This window comes from Leuciscus leuciscus, assembly GCF_965113295.1.
Source record: "Leuciscus leuciscus genome assembly, chromosome: 6".
NCBI lineage: Eukaryota > Metazoa > Chordata > Actinopteri > Cypriniformes > Leuciscidae > Leuciscus > Leuciscus leuciscus.
The window spans coordinates 30,629,719-30,657,297 of record NC_138730.1 but is presented as its reverse complement, the minus strand read 5'-3'; the positions used below and the strand labels follow the sequence as shown (position 1 = coordinate 30,657,297).

General features: G+C 35.8%; 1 long non-coding RNA gene across 1 annotated transcript; it reads right to left on the bottom strand.

The window, feature by feature from the left end:
• Positions 1–10,084: 10,084 nt before the first annotated feature.
• Positions 10,085–21,236, bottom strand: LOC309500896. The gene is made up of 2 exons (XR_014206719.1): positions 20,990–21,236; positions 10,085–14,626 (listed from the first exon to the last, which is right to left on the bottom strand). It is a non-coding gene; the product is annotated as an uncharacterized lncRNA (long non-coding RNA).
• Positions 21,237–27,579: the final 6,343 nt, after the last annotated feature.

Here is a 27,579-nt window from a genome sequence, read left to right as displayed (position 1 = left end):
ATTTATGAACTGCACTAGGCAAAAAGTTTCTGCCACATTAAAATCGACGAAGTAGAAACCACGCAGGATCATGGCCTCCCCCTCCTGTAGGGGATGGAAAATGCACATTCGCAATCTACTGTGATAGTAAAAACAGGTATCTTTATCATAAAGCAAATTGTGCTGCATAAAACATCAAGGTTACAGAGGCTGTCGTCAAGCTACTGAAATCTGAGAGACGTATACAATATCATGAGAACAGTTTATTTGAAACTGCAGATATAGTGACCCTCACAACACTGAGTGTGGTTCTTACATCATAGCAGACATTTATGACTGATAGACAGCTCCTGTATTCTGCTCCATCATGCTTCTAGAAAAGAAAATATCAGGGTTACTGAGGCGCCCTCAAATGGAAGAGAATGGGGCCAATCCATAAAGGTTAAAATACTTACTGTTTTAATAGTGTAGCTACAAGATTTTTTTTTACATGATTTTAGTTTGGAACAAAATCCCCTAATAACCTAAGTTATATCCAACTTTTATAACTTTGTTGCCATGACTCTGAAACCCTTAAACAACTGAAAAAAATATGATTTAAACAATTTTACAGCTCAAATACATGTTTTAACAGAAAAAAAAAGTATAAATTAATGTAATTAAGCTTCTCACTTTTGGTTTTAAATCCTCAAAAAATTGCCTCACCATAACCTATTTTTTTAAAGAAAATGATAGTTTTTCAAAATAGTTTTTGGTGGTAATCAACATTATGCTACAAATGCTGTCGATTAAGCTTAGTTTGTATTGAAGCTCATTTTCCTTTAACTACACATTAAACTATAATATATCGTCAATATGAAAAAAATCCTTTGAATTGCAGTTCCCATTTCATAATTGCTCTACTTATGTGCAATGTCTGTCACTGGAATCACATTTATGCAAGAAAAAAACCTATATACTTTGCAGACATTGCCAGAACATTGTGAAAACTAACTTGCGTTTACAGAAAAGCCATTTGCTCACACAGATGAGAAACAGATGAAAATTGTTTTTTTTTTTACATTTGCAAGTAGAGGCAGTGACTGCAATAAAGATACTAAAGATAGAACAGACATTTGGAGATGTGAGGGCATTGATATAAAAATTCCAATGTAGCATAACTATCTTGGAAATGGTGAATGAATAAGAAGAGATGTTTTATCGCAGTTGCCTACATAAATCTTGCTTAGAATTTCCATTTGTGGGCTGGGTGGTTACAGGACCATATGCTGCTCATATTACATTAGGACGGTGGCACGGGATAAGAAGTTGTGGGCCCCTGTGGGGATTGCATGTGAACATTGATGAAAAGAGAACATACGCTCATGAAAACTAAATAAACAAATGCATAAATTACTAACACAGACTGATGGATCTCCATAATCAGCAAGGAAAATGTATTTGAAGTAATTTCAGTGCTTATACAGTAGTAGCTATTTCTCGAAATCTTACCATAAATAAAAAGGGAAACATTTATTTGCCTTCTCTCTTTCCTTCTTTAAGAGATGTCTGGCTCCAAGTGGCAATGTTGATTCCAGAAGTTGGTTTGGTCCCCATTTGTTTTGATGACAGCAGCAATTGAGCTACATGAACTGCATTGTGCAAAACTTGATGAGCATGTTTTCCAGCATGAATGATCCAAAGTGTGCATTAATGTTTACATGGTCACCTTCTCCGTTTGATTAGTAACCTAGAAATAGTGGACATTTTTTTTATGTCACGTTTTTTTTTTTTTCTAAATACATTTCCAAGACGTTTGGACCCCACTGTATATCTGAACTGTTCTTTAAATGTATATCTTCTGCAGTGTTCACAGGACGGCTGTACATTCTCATGATTCATAAATCAGAGGAAAATAACAGGCATGCTCTGAGCTTGGAAAAACTTCATCAAGTTCAAAAGAAACAGCATCTTGTTATTTGAGGTTCCACCTCTGCGATTGCCCGTCCGCTGTGCTCGCCTATTTTGAGATGACAATGAGGTAACTTAAAACGTAGACGTACCGCCTGATTACAAGGCAACATTCGAGCCGTTCCACCCTCCTTCACCACAGAATGCGTGCATACAGGATAATTACCCTCGCCTCTCACACACAATAACGTCACATATACACTCACACGCTGTGTGCTGATACAAACACACACAGCTTGGGATGTGCATGGTTTTCATTATAGTGTCAATGATTTATGTTGCTTATTCAGAAGTCTAACTCAATGTCAAAGCATAGGTGTCATCACAAAAATTGTTAAAGGGGTCATGAACTGAGAAATCAAATTTTTCTTGAGGTTTTGACATATAAGAGGTCATCATATTATAAGAATAGCCTATCCTGAAAGTTTCAGAACTGAAAACTTCCTTGTTAGTCCAAAATCAGCTTTTATTGTTACCAGGCCCAGCGAACGACTCATCCTGGAATGTGCCTCTTTATGACGTAATAAGGTAGTCAAAGACCGCCTCTGCAGAAAAAAATCAACTTAGGCCCCAGGGTCACTCACTGGACTAAAAATAACATTACCTTCAGAAGGATCCTAATGCTAGGAATGTGGATATTTATTTTCAACAACGTGAATGTCTCAGTTGAACATTATTTATTTGTATTCGGTGCATTTCACTGGATTCTTTGGTAAATTAGTCCGCAAACTCAGCGCAGACTTTAATGATATGGACTCGACAGTATTGCAACAACGTAAGTAATCATGTTCATTCTAATGCCTGATCTGTGACCAGTGATTTCGGATGTAATGATTCATGTAGCTACAGTTAGATGTTCTCCTGTCAGTAAATCAAACCAGTGATGAAACAGTCTACTTCACATTGTTTCTCTTAAATAATCTGTTATTTAAACTGGTTGAATTATATGTAGAAAGCGATAAAAATGTCTTATTTACATTGTGTTTGCACTGTTAGTTATGATGAAAGCTAAGCATTCGTTGGTTAGTGTGCAGACATCGAGATCGCTGCATACATGTCTGTGATCGGCTGCAATGCTCATCACTGCAGCCTTTCATGCCACGATCTTAATAATGCCATAGATCTAATTGCATTGTGATAATTATCACTTATCACAAGTAGTTAATATTGAGAGCAGTAATAGTAAAAAAATGCTAAAAGTTTTCGAGAGAGTTCCACATGCAATACTAGCTATTTCATATGCAAAGCTGTTAGCCAATCACAGCAGTGGGCTTTTACACTGAAGTCTCTCAACAGAAACGCCCCTTCAAACAGAGCGTTCAAATCAGAGGGCTAAAATTAGGCTAGGAAAATGCCTTTTATTTCTAATTTATGAAAATTTTTGAAGTAAGAATCATATACATTATGTGCACCCCAGGAAACATTATGAAACAATAAAACAATGCAATTCATGACCCCTTTAAGGTTTTCTATATTTGATTTTACAGTCATTTGTTTGTCAAGCTTGAGGGGAACTGGATGGAGGTGGGATTGAGTTAGGGGTGGGCGATATGGTAAAAATATCATATCATGATTTTTTTCAGGAAAATCACGATTAACGATTTTATCACGATTCTTTTTTATGTTGGTTTTACTATTTTGTGACTGAGCATTACAGCCAAACTAATGTCCATATTTTAAAAACAAAGCCTTAGGTAACAAAATATAAAATAAAAAAGAATGGCAGACGGGGCGAAGATAAAAAATATGTCATTATTTTCTTTGTTATTAAATATTAAGATCAAAGATACACATTACAACAGCCTTTCTCAAACTTTTTTCAGTCAGGGCACCTTTCAAAAGTGCATAAAATCTCAAGGCACCCCAGTGTAAAATATAATTTAAAAACACTGCATAACCCAAATGTGAATGTACATTTTATATATATATTTATCTAAAATGAATTTACAATTTTATTAATCCGATCATATGTTTAACCCTTTCACACGTAAATTAAAAATATTCTGGCTGACCCGCCAGCGTGAGTTTTTCAAGTCACTGTGTCACTTTATGGTTTCCATGGTGACGCGTCATTGCTTGTCACGTGACACACCGCAGCAACTACAGAGCTGAATGAATGATGATCTGCTTTTATGTCATTTTTCCTTTTTTATTCAAAATATTCACAAATTTGTTAGATATGGCATGAAATATCTGATATTCCGATTGTCAAATATATGCAAGTGGAAGTGTTTTGTTTTTTGAACACAATTATAACGATCGTGTTAGTTGAGCTGTATGCGCGATGGGCGCCGCCATGTTAGTTTGTGCCGCAGACGCAGTTCAGAGAATCGGATCTGTTGGATTTACAACAAGTGAATTCATCCACTTCTCCCGAAATACATAAAAGTAAGTGGCAGGTGAACTGGGAGAAGAATAGAGTAAACTTTAAAGTTACTTACACAATGTGTATCTGATATGAATACAACTAATTATAATGGAAAGGATTATTATTGCCTCTTCCTTTGACATCAGTGTGTATTTTACAAACTCTAAATGTATTGGTTTTTTTAGTACTTATGTCTGAAACCTAAAACAAACATTATGTGGATGAAAACACTGAAAAGTTGTGATATATGACAGCTCCTCTGAGCGCGCCTGTCTCTGGCTCAGCTCCAGCCAACGCGCGAAAGCACATTTGAATTTAGCAGTTGATCACGTCATGCACTGACCGTTCTAATCACACCGGTGCTCCAGGGACCAGCCTAGACTGATCACACCGGTGTGAGCGTACGTGCGAAAGGGTTAATATATTTATATGAAATGTCCGATTTTTTTTATAATTTTTTTTAGCCGAAAGGCTGCATTACAATGCACACACAACTTAATATACAAATTAAATAAACAGTGCTTTGTTTTCAGCTACAGGTGTATTTAACAGTAGCATTGAAGAAAGTAATTAAATGAACAAATATGAAAATAAAACAAAACATAGACTTCACTGTATAAATTATAAATTGATACTTATTAAAGCTACTATTAAAGTTATCAGTCAAGAGCAGTGAGTGATTTTCTTTTTGCATTTTGTTGTTTTATTAACAATAAAGGGATAGTTCTCCTAAAAATTCAAATTGTCATAATTTACTCTCTCAAGTTGTTTTAAACTCGAATAAGTTTTTCTTCTGTTGAAATAAAAGTTATTTGGAAGAATGTGACTTCCATAGTATATTTTTCTCCTATGGAAGTCAATGGGGACCAGCTACTGTTTGTATAGCCACATTCTTCAAAATATTAATATTAGAAAATATTAGAAGGAAATTAATACAGGCTTGGAACAACATTATAGTGCGTAAATAATGAGATCATTTTTATTTTTGGGTGAACTATCCCTTTAAGGACAAACGGCAGCGTGTTTACTATTACTACTGTCTCTTTAAGAGCTGCACTCGACGCGTCTTTTATACACGCATTTGACAAGCAGATTTTTTTCTCAAGTTTGCTTTCACTTTAGACATCACCGACTTTGTTTATGTAAACCTTGTGTGTATTTGACGGTATTAGCACAATAAGACTCGAAAGATAACTTAGTCCAGTATCCAGGCGCTGGTAGACAGGCTTTTAGTGCATGTGAGCTTCACATGTACGCATTGAGAAACGCACACGTTAGAACAGCGCATCACCACGCGAATTAAATGTTTAACCGACAAGGCATTAAAGCACATGCAAATTATGAACTTTTGTGAACTGTAGTGTCCCGTTCCGCTGCGTTAACATTTGATCTGAATATACGTCGCGTTGTTCAGTATGTTGGGACCATGGTTGGGACAGAGGCGCCAGAACAGCAACTGAGAATGCGCGATACTACGATACTTCTTCAAAAGCAGATCGTGGAGACATTTTAATCGTCCACGATCAAAAATCGTCATATCGCACACCCCTAGATTGAGTCACCAATAGTTTTATTCTTTATTTAGGAATAGTTCTGTTTTGGCCTGCATGATTCTGGATAAAGTTTTTGCTTCATACAAAGATCACGACTGATTCTCCCACGTTTCTGAACAGACAACTAAACAAAATAACATGTAATTTACTAGAGGTTCTGACAAAAAGTGAATTGCTGCAGTCTATTTAAAATGTTTAATTAATCTGAATGAATTATTTTTAAAAATGGTTTGAATGAATGAATGATTCACTCATCATTTGTTTCATTACTGGATGAATCAGCGTTTTTGAACGAAGCTCCTAAATGAATGATTCAATGACAAATACATTTTTTAACAGTCACTTGATAACAATGTAATCGATTCAATCATTATTTGAAGTGTCAAGTTACTTTCAAAAAGTGATTTGCCCTATTTTGATTGCTTCTGTATACATCAGCGTTTATATCCGAACTATAAACTTTTATCCCAGTACTTCAGTGATAACATGAATATTTGTAACACAGAAATAATGATACTGTTGGGTTGAGAAGACTGTTTGTGAAGCTGTTTCATAACTACATGACAGCTGCTTTCTCTGGGTCAGCGGCAGCCGCAGCGCCAACGCAGATCTGAATGTTTGCTGTAATTGTCAAAGGTTTTATAGACACAGGCAAATCGTTGTCATTTAGGAATTATCGCAATCTTTTAATGATTAATCATATAGCTCTAGTTCTGTTATAATTTACAGTACTTACCTTCATGTCATTGTATGATTTTCTTTCACTTTCATTGAATGGAAAATAGCAGAATGGACATTGATTTTTCCTGAGAAATAAGAAAGTCATACATGGTTGGAATGACATGAGTAAATAATTACAAAATCTTATTTTTTGTCCAAATTAGTCAATAACATTTAAAAGCTGTTGTGTGTGTGTGTATATATATACATGTGTGTAATGTATAGCTGTAATGTGAAGTCATTTGTTTTACAAAATGGTACATTGGTGTAAGCTTAGCAGCAGGAGGCCTGGAATTTTTTGTGGTGCGTATGGTAGTTATCCATCTGAGTTTTGTCAAATCAAACATTGTTCATGAGATGACATTGCCGTCTCCTCCACCCACTCATCAGTCTGAGTTCAGTGAAAATCACTGGGGCTTGAGCCAGAGCTGTTCATGAACATAGACATACACAGAGAAGAACTCTCCTTAACTGCTGGACTGAATCGAGTGATGTAATGCATCTTAATCTCGTCTTAGTCCCTTTCTGTAATCATGAAAGGCCACATTTGTTTTCCAATTTTTTTGTTGTTGAAAAAATGGGAACCACACTGACAGATGAAATAGAGGTTTTGTCAGTGTTGTTTGAAACATTCAAAAGAAACATTCTGTGTAGACAACTGGTGGGTGGCAAAGGAAAGTTGGCAAAAAAAAAAAAAAAAAGAAGTACAAGCTAATCATTTCCTTAAATTCACTGGATCGAAACTGCCTACTTTGTCATTGACTAACATAAATGTGTGGTAGCGAGCCATGTGAATTTTTGCATTTATAATTAATGCAAAATTTTTTGCTGTTTTAATTATTCTTATTTCTTTTCATTATTTTAATTTCTTCTATGTAAAGCACTTTGAATTGCCATTGTGTATGAAATGTGCTATATAAATAAACTTGCCTTGCCTTGCCTTGCCTATAATTACACATTGTCACTCTTCAGCTACAGTGCTGTTTTTTGTCCCCACCCCAGACATTAGAGGCAGAAAATATTATTAGAAATAATTAGTGTGTTAAACATTATTAGAGTGATTTAAGCAGTCCAAATGTCAATGTGTTTGTGCAACAGTGATGACTAAATAAAATTCTAAATTATTGGATTGTCTTCTCACTCAGTGAAGCATGCATGGATTGTTTATCTTTGCTATTTTAGTGACTGAGATTTAGTGTTTGTTTTAGCCCTCCTTATCTGCAGATCACTCTTTATTGAATTGGAAAAACAAATGAAGCATTGTGCATTGATCCAAAAGTTAATTCAGTAGCATTCATATAGTTAAGTTAGTTAAGCCCCATATAAAAGTAATTCTCATAAATACAACTTTGCACCATGTCTGCTTGTTCTTCTACCTACTTTTAGTGCCGTAAGGCATTGGAAGACTTAGATGGATGAGTGTGCTGGGGTACTCCAAATATATTATATACCACCCACCACCAAAACCATCTGAAGGAAACCCAGCATGAAAACATCATTTAATGGATTGTTCATAATGGCTTACAAAAGATCACAAAAATCTAGACGCTCATAAATTTGTGCGGCGAAGTCTACTGCAGTAGAATGTTTCAGGGTAATCTGACAGATTTAAAACAGTACTGTCCTTGTTCAGCCTTTTTTTCCGCTCTGATGTGCTTAATATATGGGTTGTCTACATGTCAGTAGCAGTTAAGTGGCATGGAATTAAAAAAAAATCTTAAAAAGCTAAACATCTGCTCTTATGAGAGAAATACTGAGAAAATGGAAATTAATTCTTATCTACATGCTGACATAATGTTAATTGTTTTTAACTCTTTTCATTGTTAGTCCCTTAAATTGCATTAGATTGCATTGAATCACGCTAATGTTTTCCTCATTTTTTGTTTAATTTGGTCTACATTAAATTTTCATTTTCTGTGGGAAAAGGATGTTTGTAAAGTCATATTCTTCTCTGGAAGTGTTTGAGTCACTGGCAAAACTGAGAGAAACGCCATGTGTTTTCATTTTATTTCTAGGTGAAACCTGTAAACTGTATGTGCTAATCATCATGACTTAAAGGAACAATTCACCCAAAAATGAAATTTGACATCATTTACTCATCCCAAACCTGTATACTATTTTTTTCCCCTTGTGTAATGAACACATTCATTAAAGCTGTTATTCACTGGAAATGTACAGTCACAGTGAGCTGTTAACCGCTGCAGGTTGATCGTTCAGTTAATGAGTTCAACATATTCTTAGGGTTTCCAAAGAAACTACTTCACAATTTTTAATTTATGGATGAAATGTTTGCTTAATGTGTTTGACGTTGGTAAATATTTTGGACTGACCCATACATATTGTAAGTATTATATAATTTTTATTTAAAGAAATTAATACTTTGATTCAAATGTGACAATAAATGACTTTTTAAACAAAAAAATCTAATTCAAATAGATACTGTTCTATTGAACTTTCTATTCATCATTAAAAAAAAAATCATGGTTTTCAAAAAAATTGCTTTGGTGAGACTTTTAAACATAACAGTATATGTGTTGTCGGGTTGTTTGTTAACAGGTCTCAGCTTATGTATATTCATGTTGCCTCATTTTATATTACAGATCTTAGAAACTGTCCAGATTCATTTCTTTCTCATTTAGTCTACTCCATGAGAATAACAGCATGTCATTGCTATTAAATTATACAGGGCCTCTGGTTTTTGTTTTCTACATTATTGACCAGGACCCTGTTTCCAGCCAGATAATCTCATGGCTAATTCAACATCAACTGTTTTTATTTCAGTAAAACAGAAAGCCAAACAGTTCCTGTTTTGGCCTATAGCTTTATGACATTTTTTAGAGGTTCAGTTTTAAGTGTTAACTTGCCTAGAATGTTCTGCTAATGAAACAAAACCTTTTTTCAGTTTCATTAATAGCATCCTTGTTTGCTCGATATAGCATATAACAAGTACAGTTGTTGAATTCACAGTATGAATTCCTACCTTCCCTCTGATCTGGCAACTCTCGGCCCTGCGCTAGTGTTGTGTATCTGAATCCAATTTCATCTTGTGACACGGCGCACAGTCTACCGCAACCCCTCAACAGCCGGTTAATTGACTTCAGGCTGGTGAGATGCTTAGAGCAGGGAAAAAGCAACAAATATATTTACATTTCAGGCTTCAGCTGTGGATATGTGACAGCCTTTTACCCCATTCTGACAGAAAGTTTTGCTTAAACTTACAAACCATATATCTCTAACAAAGAGCCATCTGAGCCATCATGAGGGGATGAAGAGAAGATGATCTCGTCACACGCAAGCCGCCGAAACGCTTATTATGTAACTGTGGAGGGTCCACAGCTGCAATGAATTTGTGTGCTTTGTAAACCTGAATGTCCCTCTTCATGTCTCATCAGTTGCCCTCTTTTGAAACTTTGGAAATAGAGCCTTTCTGTGTGATGTTTTTCTTATTTGGCACCTTTTGCATATATATTCATACAAAAATGAATGAATGAACAAAAAAAGAGGCGGCAGCGAAGCAGTTTAAAATTGTATTTTATTATTTCAGTTTTTTCTTGATACTCTTTCACTTGTGGAAGTGAAACATGAGCTGAGTAAGATTGACATATTAGGAGTCAATAAGCTGAATTATTACATTTTGCCTTTCACAGATGATCCAGTTGGAAATGTATCTGGAAAAACTCTGCTCCTATTATTTGTTTAAACCTCAAATTACAGGAGCAGCCTTCCTCCATGGTCTTTAGATCTTGCCAGATAACGAAAACTGTTCTTAGGAGTATGAGCCATACAGATGACTGCATTTTCTGTAAGCCGCAGAGTCTTCGAAAACGCTCTTGGTCTTAAGGGGCTTAACTCCGGTTCCTGCTGAACTGAGCCAGTGTTAAATACATCAACTGTTATCAGCTCAGTAGGCACAGGAGGTTGAACCCAGTGTTGTACCTCACACTGGCCTCTGTCAGTTACAAGGCTCCATTTTTTTCCCTTCCGATTGATCATAAGTGTATATCATGATGACAATCAGAGCTGGATAGCAGCTGGATGGCGGATTTATTAAGGATATAAAACATAAGAGTATTGCATCAGAGTCAAGTATTAGCACAATAAGTCATATGTATGCCTGGGCATATAAAACATCAAATAGAAATCTGTCCGTCCATCCACCCATCATTTGGTTTTTTTAAACACAAATTTCACGTTTCAAAGCCCAAAAAGAAGTAGTGGACAGTGTAGTCCAAAAGTTTGAGATCACTAGTTAGAATGCTTCTATTTTTTTTTTATTCATTGCTATTTTTTCCTTTATAAATTATATTATCATAGCTGAATTGAGGGAAGTTCATTACTGTCTCTGCTCCAACCCTATGTTGAATAGTGCTCTGGCTTAACGCCAACTTGACCAGACCACCCTGTCTGACAGGGTGGGTGGGACTGAGGATTACACTCTGACTTCTTTCCCTGGCGGGTCATTTCCCGTAATTCCTCTGCAACAGGTTTGTGTCCTTTTTCCGGTTTGCTATAGCATGGCCAGCCATCATGTTTGTCTTCTCACCTCTTGGCTGATTTTGAGTGTAGGCCTCAGAGGAGCGGAACTTAGCCACTGTGAACATAGGATATCCGAGATCTGTTCACAGAGTGAGCTAAGTCCTGCACCTCACGAAACTTCATCAGACATAAAAATCCAGATGCTCTTCAAAACTTTGCCTAAATTATCGTTGAATTCAATAACAAAAGTCACTATGTGTAAACATTATAAAGTAAAATAGTTCAGCTCTCAGTAATGTAATGTTTTTAAGAAGTAAATTAATTATACATATTTATTTATTAGTATGTACTCAGATATGTATTATATTTAGCAGAATATCTAAACATGCACAAAGATATGTGGGTGTTTCCTCAACTTTGGGCACTTTTGAATCCATGTAGTTTATTTTTAAACTCTTTTCTTTTTTTTTCTTTTTTTTTGAAGAACACAATTTCAAACTGCCTTAAACTTTTTGTCATGCCTTCAACATATTTTTCTGCTTTCCAAATGTTATGTATAGATTTTATTTTTAACACTATTTTAAAAGTGTGAAAATGTTATTTAAAAAAATACTAGCTAAAAGATGACAAAAAAGTCTTCTTTTTTAAAAAAAAGATTGAAAATGTCATTTCTATCACTGTGATTTTCACCAAAGAATACTAATACAATATATAGTTTGTGATGTTGTGAAAATTACATTGTGATGGAAATGTAAAAACAACACAAAAAATCACGCATTCTTCTATGGGGCTTGTATACATCTTATAGGAGCCAATATACTGTTACGCATGCGCTTCTGATCTGTTTACGTTGTTGAATTGAAGTGATAACTTGTTATTAATAGAAATTTTAAAAAGGCATGATTAATGAGAGTTCTTTTAAGTAACTATCGACAAAAATGCCCATAGTTGAAGAAACACCTATAAAAATGTTGTAAGTATAAATAATATAAATTATATCACATAACTGTATAAACCAGAAAACATTGGGTTACACCAATGAAAGTAGTTGTGAGGTAAGGTTAATTACACATCAGTGTGTACAGGTGCTAAGGATTTTTTTTTCTATTAGCCCCCACTAAAATAATAAATAAATAAATAAAGTAAAAAAATGTTGTTGTTGTTGTGTTGACCCATGTAACAATCTATTCTAAACAAGCCACCAAAATTTTAGATACCAATTTCGATACCATAGCAAGAACTATTAGCCTAACTAAAATAAAGTTCAAACATGATTGAAGACAAGTGAGTCTTCAGTAATAAAACAAGAACAACTAAACAAATAACAAGCAACAGCTCAAATAAACACAACAGAACAAAGATACAAGTGAAATAAACAGTGCTTTAAGTTTTTCAGGTATCTCTATCAGTATTCATTTCAGGTACAAAAATGGAATAATCAAATGGAAAATAACAATGTAAAAGTTGTTCAGTCAAGATCAGTAAGTGATTTTTCTCTTTGTCTTTTATTGTTTGATAAACATTAATGGCACAGACGGCATCAGGAATATTAGGCTGCTGTCACTTTAAGACCGAATGCACAGATCCAATATACTGTTATACATGTGTTTTCTTTCTCATCTATTTACGTTCAGTTAAGACATAACCGACAGTGTTTACGTGAATACTCAGCAAGACGGGCATTTTTACATTCTTTTGTTGTGTGTATTTTTCCTTTCAAGCGCAAGACGCAAAGGAAAGAACTCAATTCAGTATTCGTGTGCTGTTTTCTGTATGCACATACACCGTGAGCGCGCTCAGAGAAAACAGCGCACAAGTACTGAATTTAGTTCTTTTTCGCGTCTTCTTGCGCTTAAATCTGAATGGTTTAAAATTAATGTTTAAATTGACAAGACTTAAAAACACATGCAAATGACAAACTTTCGTGATGAGGCAGCACTGTCTCAATTGGGCAAGTGACAATTCCATCAACTGTCCCGAGCAACTTTTAGGCTGGCCCCGGCCCATCGGCCAGTCCTTGTTGTCGAAAGACAGGTATATTGTTCAGCTCAAAGACTTGAAAAATTCTCAATGCTTTCTTGAATGTTTCTTTTCATGTTAGATAAATGTTCATATAAAAACACGACATCTTTTACTAAATGAACCCATTATCAAATTTTTCCTCACATGTCAAGTTATTTAACAAAGCAGTGTGGCGCCATTTCAAAGACAGCTTTTTCTATTAACATATGTTGGGCCACATGTCTGTATGGCACGATAGCCTAGTATCATGTTTCTAGTTTCCCAAAACCACAGTCATAAGTTGAGAGCCAGTGTTTATGCAATGAACAAGAAGTGGTGAGCAAAACATATGTGGGGCCTACAGATATGAGCTTTCTCTTTCAGTGTATTTCGGCCCTCAGTTATGGTTCATTCTGAGGGTAGATTATTCATTCCATGGGGCATGGCGGGAAAAAAGGTTTGGTTCGTTCTCTTCAATACGGATTTGACGGCTTCATCAATCAGGGTGTAAGCAGGGTCGACTCACAGAGACTTTCCTGGAGTGAACAGTTCACAGCTGGTTGGAAATCCCTGGCAATGTGATTTTATGATATAATCCCAAATCACTCTGCCAGGAATCCCTCCAGCCGGCCCATTGATGAGATGACCAGAAGAAAGTGAGGAAGAAAACCAGCAACTAACATAATAGCCTGCCAGTAAGCGTTGGGGACACACGTTGTTCCTCAACGCTGTGGTATCGCACATCTCCTGTTTCACACTCCGCTCACGGGGATAATTTACCCAGGCTCACTCATACTCTTTTGAAAACAGGCTTTGAATGGAGCCATAGTGTCTTCTGTTTACATGACCCTGGGTTCTCTCTCTCTCTCTGTGTGTGTGTCCACCTTGCCATTAGATTCTGATGACAGGATTTGTCCTCTCACCAGCAAATTGTTACCATCTTTAGCCAAGTATGATCCACACATCAGAGTTTAGCCTGTTAAATGGTGCTCATCATGTGGAATGAGTGTATCATTTCAAGTGACTGACATAATGAGAAACATAAAATTGTCAGGGTCACTGCAACAGCTAAATAATAGAGTTAATTTTCCGCATGAATCATCAGGGCTGTTGTTTCGTGCAGTGGCTCACGATATGGGGCCATGATTGCGATCGGCCTCTGCTCCTCCTCTCATGTCCATGGAGATGTTGTGATTTTTCATCTCTGTGACTGTATCCAGAAACCAATTGCATTAGAGGTCATATTAAAAGCTAGAAGCCAGTTGTCTGAACTAAATGCAAATGGATGTTTTTACAAAGAGCTGTTTTCTCTTGTAGTCCTTAGCTGGAGCCTTTATTACTGGGTTATGGGTTTCTATTATGAAGGGTGCGTGTCATATTGACAACTGCGTGTGAGATTTACTGTGACCTAAAATGAAAGGATGCGTTGCTTTGTCCTTAGACAGTTGCCTTTTGATATCTCCTTATATGAACATGTCTGTGAATTTCTGAGTTATAAGTATGACATTTTCTCATGACGGTAAACTCACCCAAGTCTGTCTATTTGAGATTATCTCCAGACAGGCATTATGGAAAGGATCTGAAAAAAGAGAAAGAGAGTCTTTTTGTTCATTTTGAAAGCAGTTTGAATTTCCTTCATTATCTCTGAATGATACATAGTGAATTAGTCTGTGAAAAACATATCTTGTGCTACGTGCACAGATCCCCTTTCACATGGTTTTATAGACCAAGCTGTGATATGCTATAGTGCCATTCATCAGAATATTAGTTTGAACAGCTACATTATATTTATTGTTTGAGTTTATTTATTCATAAAGCAAATTTTTTATAGATCTAGCGCATGCCAAAGTGCTGTACAACGGCCAGACATGACAAAACAAAACTATAATAAAACCAGAATGCAGTTGAACGTGTTGAATATATCATAGTATGCTTCAAGTATCCTATTGATATATAAACATGTGTGAGTATCACATAAATGAGTTTGAACTTTGTTTTGCTGTCAATAAGTGTGATTTTACTTGTTAAACTCTGAAAATAATGCGTTGAGCTATGTCTCTCATGCGGGAGACAAAATATGGCTTGAATCTTGAAAAGGGAACATAAAAACAAAAGGAACATAAATATTAAATCTCTGAAATCTTTACAGCTGGCTTCAAATATTCTATTCCAAGCTTGGATGGACCATTTACACAAGCGTGTTATTCTTAACAGATCACGCTGAATTGATTACTCAAGTTATTATGATTTATTTTTAAAAAGCAAAAAAATTTTTTTGCTATATGCATATGTTTATGTGTGTTTGCATTTTATTTTCAATTCATATTTTAATATTGCATATAAATAAACTTTTTCCTTTGAGTTCATCTAGTGTTTATCATTTTAACATTTGTTTGTCAAGTTAGCATTTTTCCATTCTTTAATTAAAAAAAAAATTAATTTAAATGTTTTATACATAATTTAGACCTTATTGTGATCCACAGTTGACTGCATTAGATGTGTAAGATCTTGTAATTGTCTCATTTGTCAATCAAGCGAGATCTATAAGTCAGACTAAGTTTAGTTGAGCCTTGTTACTGATTTAGTATTTCATTGGGGAAACTGTGTTTTTCATTTCTCCTTGACAGCTTAATGTGTTACTTAGTTCAATTCCATAGAGAAAGCTCAGTGAAACCAAATAATTGTCACATCACTTTTGAAATGACTTAAGCACCTTTCAGAAGCCTCATCAGATCCAAGACTTGTTCAAATTCAAGTTCAACTGTATAGTCTAATCTAAGAAAAGAGTAAGTGCTATTAAATAAAAAAGAAGGTGAATAAAACAGAAACTCTGTAAAGGAATAAAATATAAATATTTCAGTATGATAAATCTATGATTTCAAGCTGTAAAATAGTTAGCTTTGAACAAGACCATTTCAATATACAGTCATTGGAAGTAGACTTGTTTGATACGATGACTCATAATGTGGTTTCATCAGTGGCCATGTGAACAAAAGTCACATTGCAAAGTTTGAAAAAATTATTTGCAAGCTTTTTGCTTTAAAATGATTGGAAGTTAAATGCACACAATACAGTATTTCTTGTGCTTTTATGCCAAGTGTCAAAAAAAAAAAAAAAAACCAAAACATTGTTTTGCTATATCTTTTTCCCATCATCCCCCAGGAGCATGAATTAAGATATCAATTTCAGCAATGTTGTTGAAAAAACATGCTTTTGGGTTTTAGTGACAGGTTCCCTTGCTCTCATAATGTCTATCATCTACTCGCCTTGAGCTGCTGCAGCATGCCTACGAAATTATGGCAATTGAGGCCAGCTCTGGCACCTTGTATTTTCTGCCTGCATCTAGTATTTGACACTCTGTTATGCCCCTGGCAGACAATCACAGGACTTGTGCTGCATGTCTGAAATAACGCCAGCACCCCTCTCCCCATGATTACACATGATTTTAACAGTCTCAGCTGTTATGGCTAGACGGCCTCAGGGGCAGCCCAGGACACACGTGATTGGTCTGGCTGCTCTGACGCCATTGCCTTGTCCTGGCGGGGAGGAAACACTTATGTGGACAAAGGGAGGCATTGCATGCTGGGAAGTGGGTGGGCGGGCTTCCCAAGCTGATGTTGCAGATAAAGTTGACTGTGTGCCCGGTGCGTATGGAAAAGGCCCTTTGGCAGGGGGCTGGGGTTTAGAAAAGGGAACCGGGATGCAGATCGAGACAGAGACTTGTGATGTAGAGTTGAGAAACTGAAGGCAAAGGTGTAGGACTCATGATAACAACAACCTATTGATAATCATGATAATCAATAAGCACACAAGCACACATAATATGCTTGCAGAAAAAAAAAGAAAAAAAAAATCAGGAAGAGATTATATGTCTCCTGAAGATTTGGACATGAAATCTTTTATTGAATTCTTCGGTAAATATTGCTCTATGTTCAATTGTTATTAACATAGTCCCTGGAAATAATCAGGGATGTCAGTGATTACGCATCCGAAATGAGATTTGCCGGTTTCTAGAGGGTCACCTCCCTTCCAGGATTTTGTAACCACAGAGATTTCACATTGCAATTACTTCAAATGTACTTGAAATACTTGTTTGTGACTTTAAGCAAACTGAAACTGATTTGTGGTGTCATTAACCATCATTTTAATATGAAACAGAAAAGGTCAAGGTTTTGATTTGCAGTACATAAACCATTTTTTAAAAACAAGTATTTGCACAATAAAAAATATTGAGCGTGATTGAATTATTAATCATCACAATATTATTCCTTACATTTTTTGTGTATTTGTAAATCTTAAAAACACTGATCCAGTTTATTATATGGAATCAAATGGTAATCTTAGAAACTTGGAATAACATGCTCAGAGGAATTTATCACAGTCTGTCTTAGATGGTTTACATTTTCCTCTTGAGGGACCACATCCAAAAAAACAAAAACCTCCACGTCGAGGTTAAACCACATTTGCTGTACTGTCAAAGACACTCTTCATTAACTAAGTATCTAACAGGCCTTCAGCTGAAGGAGCTGTCTGGTGGTATAATAACTTTTAATACATAGCAGAGAGTGTATGCTGCATAACTTCAAAAACACTCTCGAGAACACAAGAGGATGAGCATAATCAGACTTAGACTAAATCAAAACGTGGTTGCATAAGCCTATACGGGCCCTTAAATATATGTACAATGCCATATTAAAGGACAGAACACTAAATGTTTCAATAGACTGGCTAAACACTGCAAGGGACAGTACGATTCTGCTTTCAACTATAATGTGTTCCAGCATATGGCTTTGAAAATGTACGGAACATACATCTAAAATACGGTGTCCTGTAAAAAAAAGAAAAGAAAAAAAGAACACAGGGATATCAACTATTAAAATAATGGCTAATAGCTGATTTTTGCCCAATTAACCTGGCTCACTCTTGCCAACTGCACTCGCTGATTACTAGCGGCGCTGAGACGAGCACTGCTTTCCCACGCATAAATGAAGGTAGGGAAAATTTGGGGACTTTATTGGACTTGGAAAAATGCAATAAAATCTCTCTCTCTGAATGCACCCATCTGTTGGACCTTAGAAGACTTCCTGTAAACAAGTCGTAGAGAACAAAACCTCTCACACCAGGTCTTTGCCCATAATTACCCTTTCATCTTTATTTTCCTCTTTTCTTTTTAGCCTGCTGTCTGCCTGCTGTCTTCATGCTCTTACTCACATTATCACTGCGACACTTAGCAGGGCCCTTGGCACTGTGAAGAATTATTATGATGTTTAATTCCATGGATTTATTTTGAACACTGCTATTTTACTTGTCAAATCTTAAAATATAAGCGATTAGTCATTTGATATCTCGGAAGGGTCTGAAAAGATGGAGCTTTTATATAAAATACGATAAATTATTTTGCTCGTCTCCCACTCGAACAATGAAATCATTGTGATGTCTCAGTAAAGTGGATCATCTCTACGTTCCTTATGTTTTGTTTCTTACATTTTGCAACTAATTAACATTGTTACTTTCTTAGGCTGCCATTGTTGAGGAAATTAGTAATGAATCCTAATTTGATTTGTTCAGATATGGGCCGTTATGATGTAATTTCCCTTCCCCCTCCTCATAATTTGTTTGCGTGCATCATGTGCCATTTCCTTTCCCCTGCTCTACTCTAGTAGCCTTTCAGCTGCCAGGAAGGGGCATTTTTCATACAGTTACCCATTTACTGGTAGCAACAGCGCAGTTTTGTATAACTTGAAATCTTCCAGATTACCCCTGTTGCTTGTAATTTACATCAGTGAATTGTAGCTGCAGGATTACAGGATTTACATCCCAATTTAATTAGACTTTCTGTTAGGTTTGATTATTCTGAAAATGAAGAATATAACCCAATCATTGAAGTGCACGACTCAGTCATTTAAGCCAGTGCTCTGAAATAAGGTAGACCTCCTTGGATAGAACATAAACATGTTCTTTGGACTTTTTAAAATGCAGTCAGCATGGTATTAAAAGTAAACTCTGCTCACACGCGCATACTGTAATAATAATTTACAAGCTCACAAAGCTTAATTTGTAGGCTCACAAAGCTTTAGAAATGTATTTACTGAATTTATTGCTTTTTCATTTCATCCTTCTTTAGATTGATTTCATCATGTATGCAGTCATTATTTAAAAGGCTTTTTTTAGGTATAGGTATATATTTAAATATGTTCATAAAATTAAATATATATTTATAAATATGTATAGATTTTTGTCAAATCAACTTCAAAATGTATGTGGTTCAGATAGCATAATATTTTGAGTTTCTGTTGATTAAACCAATCTCCTTCATTGTATCAACAATTTTTTTTTATTTCAATTAACTTAAAATTTTTAGGCAACCATGTTACTTACTTTTAAAGTTAAACCAACATATTTTTACTATGTAGTTTTTGGTTTTATACTTTTTTCCTCATATCAGGAATAAAATAAAAAAAAAGTATTGAAAAAACTCCATAAAAAGAAAAGTCCATACAATCTTAAACTCATCTTTTGGCATACACACAAATTTAAATTAATTAAATAATTTGCTATATATTTACAATCTTTAAATATGCTCCAGTTTTGTTTGATTTACTGGCTGTACATATAGGCTCATTGACGTATGTAAGCAGAGGCAGTGTGCAGCTTTAGGCCACACTGTTGTTCTAATCACGTCAGTGATGTCAGGTGGAAAAGATGGCTTACTTCCTCTCTCTCTGCCAGGATCCAATTGAGAGAGGCAAAAGTAGCGAGACAAAGCACATGCTCAGGGCCTCTTAATCATGACTGTTGAGGGTCCCGGGAATTAAATTACATATACATTTCTTCCACTGTCTTTATATTTCTATAAACACAGTGAACAGAAATCTTCTGGGATTTTTTAATGACTATAAACTCACACATTTTCTTTTTATGTATGTACTGTTTATTTATTTATTTGTTCACTTCGAAACACTATTTTTAGATATAGTCTCACTGACAATATTTTGAGTTAAACAGCTGCTTTATATTGTATAAAACCAGGAAGCCTCAACAACATGGAGCCTCAACAAATTGTTAGGAGTATCACTAAAATCTGGCGGCTATTAAACCCAATATAAATCCAGTGTTGGGAGTCTAAATAGAGGCATATAAATGCATTGCTAAACTATGAAGTGTTTTACTGCAGATTAAATTCTGTTTATTATTTTCACTTTAAAGCTTTTTTGATGTCTGTCTACTGTGAAACTTTATGCCGGAACTGTGGTTTTTAGCAATATGTGGGGTTAAATACAGGTTCCAGCATTAAAATCTAATTTCAAGCACGATAAACACAGGCCCATAAACCTCTCCCGCCACATTATAATGAGCAGCAATTTTTGATATTTAAACAGCAATTTATGAGGGAGGGGATGGAGTTAAAATGCCATATTAATGCTTAAAACTAATGAATTAAAAAAACATGTAAAAGCGAAATCGTAAATTTAAGTTATTCACCATGAATAATACCGTATAAAAAAATAATAAAAAATACACTTATATTTTCTATTTCTTTTATTGGATTCTGAGTTTTCTAATATATATTAGAGATTTTAGTAAGCAATTTTCATGCCCTTTAAATCTAACAATAAATGCCACCGTTTATCTTTTTTTTTTTTAACAATACAGGACTGCTATTACAAAATTGCCGAGCTGTAGCACTTGCACTTATTCTTTCTTTTTCATTTATTTATTTGTATGTATCCCAAGTGTTCATGCGTTCGAAACACATGAACAGGTGAAAAATCACAGACACAATACCGTATGCAGACAAAAGGAAAAAACCTGCCTCAAGGTTCGCTTGTAGTGTATAATCCAAAAGTTTGGGTCAAGCAAATCCAGTGGCAAATGAATGTGTTAATTAGACAAAATTTAAAGTTACCAAACTGCTGCATCCCAAAATGAAGTTTTTACTCACAATTAAGTCCAGGTGACTCGCACTCTCAGAGTCGAAATAAACCAAGACTGGCACTGTTGTGGCCTTGGCCGTGGTGATCCTCACAGCCAAGCATGGAACCAGGGCCATACAGAGTGTCCATACATGCGGAGACTGGTCTCCACTGTAAGAGTCCCGAGCAAAGCTCTGCCCTACACTCCTCCTCTAGTCAGACTCAGGAACTGAAACGGAGGCGTACACATCATTCAGAAGTTTGTCTTTGAAAACCACACCCATCCCAGAGCAGAGAGAGGAGGGGAGAGGCTGCCTTTTCCTTAAATAACACCAGAGAGGGGAGGAAACTTGTGTTTAACTAGTGTTTTCAGCCTCAAAACAAGCCTCAAAGGATCAGGCAGGAGGCTGAGTTTGGAAAATAAAAAGGAAACAGAAAGTTAGTGATATCTGAGGTCATAGCCTACAGGATTTTCTTTGACTCTATACGTGTCATAGATTTTGATTTTATTGTCGTTTACATGCAGTAGTTCTCAAGTCATCAATCTCACAGCATTATGATCATCTTTAATTATTCTGTCTTAAATCATGCCCTGTTATCAACATGCATGATGTTCTTTATGCTTAATGACCGACTTGTGTTTACAGAATGACTGTTTGTGTTGCTAGGTAACTGGGTTCTATATTATCATCTTAATCCAATCAGCCTCAATCACAGCCCACTTTCCCTGAAACTAGATACCACATATCCACATCCATCAATACTTGTTGTTCAGTTGTGTAAATGATGACTCAAGTCATCTATAGCGGCGGTTCACAACTGGACCTAGTTTTTACATTAGACATGTAGCGCCCCTACATATTACCAATATTACATTTTAGTGGTTTTATTCTCTTGGCAGCCAATAATTCACTGCATAAAATTCATTGTGGGCAGTATAACCATGGCTTTGTTGCAAATTAACCCATGTTTTATGTGTTCTGGGTCATATTTTCTTTTACCTGGCAAGTTTTGTTTATTGTTTGAGGATGAGGGCATGTCACTGCATCTGACATGTAACATCTGCCTAATTTGACTATAGTGACAAATGAATTTTGACCAAAATACAGTAGTTTGACTGGATACTCAATAAAATTGTTGTGAATGTGTATCTGTATTTCCTTATTTCGATTTGCTTTGCGGTTTATTCAGGGAGTCATTTGCAAACTCAGCAACTGCTCTAAACTATTCTGATTTTGACTGACCGAGTCTAATTCAAGCCTGAAGACTGATTAATGATACATTAAAAAGAGCTGGTTCATTAGACTCATTTGCAGCTCAATCTATTTTCTTTTCTCAATGTTGCATAAAGGTAAGCACTGGTGCACATTCTTTATTATTGCACACAATTATTGTTGAAAATCCTTTCTTTTCTTTTTTTCTACCATTTTCGTCTCATTTTTGACAATTGTAAATACTGTCTAGAATCTTACTAGGGACTTTTTTCGGGGCGGCCTTCAGACGTTACTGCAGGTTATGGCTTTGACTAATCAGAGCCCTACTGTGGAAGAGGAAATGACACAATTAACAGCCCTGTGAGGACCTGCTTACAAAGGAGAGGTCTAGAAACAAAGTATAAAAGTCTTATTTGGTCTGGCTGGTTGCCTGGACAGCAAGTGAAAACAAAGTTTGCTCACACACTCCCTATCGGGGACTTCAGACAGCCAGACAGCCAGACCTTCATGAACACTTTCACCTGTAACTCCCTGAAAAGGGGAAACTGTGCATGCCTGTGTGTGTGTGTGTGTGTGTGTGTGTGTGTGTGTGTGTGTGTGTGTGTGTGTGTGTGTGTGTGTGTGTGTGTGTAGTGTATGCATGTATTAGGTTTGTGTATGTATGAGTCATGCTGTATGGGAGACTCCACCCTGCGTAGGAGGGCAATTGAGCCTGTCACTTACTCTGTCCTGGGAAGAACTGCCCAGACAACAGCTCTCTTTGTTCAAATGTCAGTTAAACTCGGGTAATGATGAGATCTTTCCAGCTGTCCAATCCCAAAGCTATTTCGCTTGCTTTATACAAATTAACCAATGCCATAAAAGTACAGCACGATCAGAAATTTAAATGTGTATCCCGTATGTTTTTCTTTTTCTTTTTTCTTTTCCTTTGTCGTCTTATTAAAAAAAATGTAAAAAAAAATCTACAATTTCTTAGATTGAAACTGCTCTTTAAAATGTCACTTCAATTCTTACCTGTAGCTTCTCTATTTTAGTGCATTTTCTCTTTAGTCATGCAAGCTTAAATTGCACTTGTAATAAACATAAGTATTCTGGTTTGTGAATGTGTGTTTGTGTGTGTTGCCTAATTTAGAAGAATCTGGCTGCTAATTCAAAGGCTCAGTCTGGAGTAAAAGGGAATTCGGGATGTGGACATTTTCTGGGATCACAATCCTGCCTGATTGGGTCTGAGAGCAAGGCAAAGTTTAGCAGAGCGCTCTTTCACCAACCAAATGTAAGCAAATGTGTGACATTGACCATGTTAATTCCTTTGTACAAAAGGTCAGATGTTCCATTGAAGAACGGAAAGCTCTTTGGATGATTCTCTAATCAGTAACATGAACGTGAGGTTTTGCACAAATGTTATTTAAGATAATCTAACTTGTAATATATTTTAATTAAATTAGAATTTTTTTTTTTTATAACATAATTTATCATTATTTAATAATATATTATTTCATTATTTTAAACTATTATGATTTTGGGAAAAAATATTACATTTAATGTGTCATTTTCAGTCCTGTTACTTGTTCACAAAATTAGCCCTTCTCGCAGAAACATCTCTGAAGATCTGTTGACTGCATGAATGCTGTTTTCAATTTAAAATGAATCTGAGGGAAATAATATTCTAATATTTGCTTTGAAGTCTCTAAACGCTGGGTAACTTTAGGCCTGAGCTGCAGCGGAGGAAAATTAGGCCCATGTGGTCATGTGTGCCACTTAATAAGGGACATTGGGTTTCGCTCTGAAGTAATCTGCCAGCTGGCTGAGTAGCCAGAATCAGATATTTGCTTGCTGCTCAGTCCAAATAAAGCACGTCTTCTTCTTGTCGCCTGCATCGTCCCACTGCAGCGGGTTTGTTTTCACCAATTAAGAATCATTCATGTTGAAATCTGTTCGCTACTTTAGCCAATGTAGCTCTTGGGATTTTCTTCCTGTAAGGGTGCACACCATTTTGAAACGTATAATTCATGCAGCATATAATACAGACTATTTATGCATTTCCTTTATTAGTCAATGATTGACATTTCACCTCACTGATATATTACAGTTGGTTGTGGGAACAAGGGGGTTTTGTTTTGAAGGGAACTGTGAAGTCGGATTGGTTTCTGGAAACACTTATCCGGGGGCCTGACTGATTATGCCGGGTAAAGACTGCATGCACACTCTGTAGTTTTATTTAGCAGACTGCATGGCAATTAACTAATCACTCGGGCCTAGAAACAGGTGATTATGCCACATCTCATTCAAACCCGCCGTTCATACACTCTGAACGTTGTTTTGCAACCTTTGTCTTGTTTAACTAGGTGGAATCCTCAAACGTATACATGTTCAGGAGCTTTATTTTGAAGTGCCGATTTTGTTTCTTTATGTTGCTTTATTTTGTACAGCCATTATTTTATTTCTTTCGAAGAGTGATTCATTCTTAATAGTCAGTTAGAATTGGTATCTGAATAAAGCTAACTATTTCTTAAAGCTTGCTTATCACCACCTCTATTAGCGTGTAAAACGATCCACTTTATGGAATAGTTTTTCCCTCGCACATGCAAAACTAGCACCTAGAGGCATCCATTAAGGGATTTTATTCCTTTATTTAACAAGATCTGATTGTACGGCTTCTTCATTTAATAGGCATGTACATTGCTATCTGTGGCAAGTTCTGACAGTCTGTCAATGAAATGTAGGTTCAGATGGATTGGGACACACCCAGTAAGCTTTATCTGCTCGGTGGCCTGTGTTTCTTTCATTCAGTGGGAGAGAAAAAAACTGCTTCGGAAATGTGCAAACAGAACATGTCATGCTGCTAAAGAAAAAGAAAGGCAAGTCAAATGAACTCCAGCAAAGGTCAGCAGCAGTGAGCCATTTGGACTTGTCTAGTTGATAAAATGCCTGCATTGTAATTTAATATGTGTGCCACAGTAGTGCATCAAAGACAACCTCCAGGGGAAGTGACTGAGAGCAAAAAGGTCTGTGCTAATGCATGTTAGCTTCTCTGCACATCGTCTGACACAATAGCTGCATCTCTGTTCATGGTATTGCGCCATATTGATTTTGATTATACTGATATAATGCCGGCAACTGCTGATGCTGAATTGGCCCTTTGACCTAATGGGTTTTAAGCACATTGCACACGTGCCTCTGCTCAACATTGACACCCAGAAAAGTGTGCATCATAATTAAGACCACAAGACTTGAAGAATGGGGTACTCAGGCATTTTGTCCTTTATGCATAGTTGTGGTTGATTGGGAAAGCAGCAGACAGATCTAATCTGGTTTTGGGCGTATGCATATTTTGTGTGTGTGTGTGTGTGTGTATATATATATATATATATGTGTGTGTGTGTGTGTGTGTGTGTGTGTGTGTGTGTGTGTGTGTGTGTGTGTGATTTCAGTTAAATACATTTTTAGAATAAGGATAAGACATCTTAGACTGATAATCAACCCAATATTATGGCCAGACCTGTTCGTTTTGATATTGCTCAAATCATATTTCAGGGTTCCATAATCAGTTTAGACCCGATTCCCAGATGAACTTGATGACAATATCCCCTGGTTCTAATTTCAGGGAGAAAGACAGGAAGCTAGAGCATACTTCATTTGTAATGATACTGCAATCTCGTGAACACTCCAGAGTTCAAATTATCTTGATCTTGATTTTCTTCCCCCAACACCCACATGTGCTACTTACAATGTCACAAGAAAAATACGACATGTGCATGCATGATAAATATTCCTGTAAACGTCAATTTTTCAAATTAAACCAATTATTATTATTATTATTATTTTTATATATAATGAATGAATGGACGTTTATCAAGGCAGTCCTTTGTTATGAGCATCTACATAAAGTCCATAAAAATACATACATTTTACTTTTTATATATGAAATCTATAATTATATTAGTACAAATATTGTGTATATATTGTAAATAACAATGAATAAAAAAAAATAAAAAAAATGACACTAAATATAAGTAGGCTACTTGGTTTACAATTTATAATATATATATATATATATATATATATTTTTTTTTTTTTTTTGGGGGGGACATGATCAAATGCCATTACAAAAGCATCTCCGTTAGCTTTGTCCTGATTCACTGCAAAAGTTCAGCTCTTAAGACTATTTCGTTTAGCCTAAATTGTTACTTGTTTTGGTGGAGAGCGGACCATGCTGTCTATTCAATTCTAACATGCATTACACTCTTTTACTGTGTTTTACCAGTGAGGGCATGCCACATAGCTATTGTATTAGAGAGCCTCTTGATGAAATATGCCTTTAATCTTAGTACAAGGACACCTTGTGTTCTCAGCAGCACTGCAGTGCTTTTACAAGGTGACACTTTTTTTCCCTTTTGTCTCATGGTGAAATGTTTTTCATGATCTACTACTAGGTTCATGCACTTTGTTTCTCTGACATAAAAAGATTAGTGTGAATATACTAATCTTATTTGCGTTCTAGGTATTTCTTGTTCTAGTTTGCAAAACTTTAAGTAAATATATCATATTTAAATGTAAGTAAATATTAGTGCATATTTTAATATCAGCATTATTTTTCAAATACCAACCTAACCTACTCACTGCAACAACCATGTACAGTGAGGTTCAGAAGTCCACAATGAAAAAATTCAAAATCTTGAAAATGGAATTTGAAATGAATATGAATTTCAGGATATCTTACTATTTTGTGATTTCCCTCTTTTGACTTAGTGACAGCAGCCCTCAAGTTTGTGCATAATCATGTTATCCAGCATGATTTGAGATAAATCAAAGAGCATCTTGTGTTTCCATAGAAGAAAATCAGACATTTTATACAAAGGAGTTCATGGTCAGTGTCACAAATTTACTTATTTGAACTGTGACCAAGAAACAGTGCAGAATATCTTTTCATGACGTTTCTTTGTTTTAAAATCCTAAAACCCTGGTTATTTCCAGGTTTAAATTAGATTTTGATTTTTTTCATTGTGGACTTCTGAACTTGTACGTGGTTGTTGCAGTGAGCAGGTTCTAGGTTGATGTTTGAAAAACAGTGCTGATTGGCTCTCAACAAGGATATGGATTGCTTTTCTTGTTCTCACATTCAGCAACTATTTGAATACTCATTTCAGCACCAAACGTTTTTTCTTTTAATTTGTTGATGTTCAAGCAGGTTTTTCAGGTCTTGTTAAGCTAATCAAGTAATCTCAGAGTAAGGTTGACACTTCCAAATTCACTACAAATGTATTTGTCTGGGTCAGACCCTGATCGGTGAACAGTCAACATAAGTGCCATCAAACCATGTGTTTCTGGCTATCTTGCGGCATCTGGATCCAATTTCCGCCTTTCGTTCTGTCGCAGAGCGAAGGGAAGCTTATGCTATGAGTCAC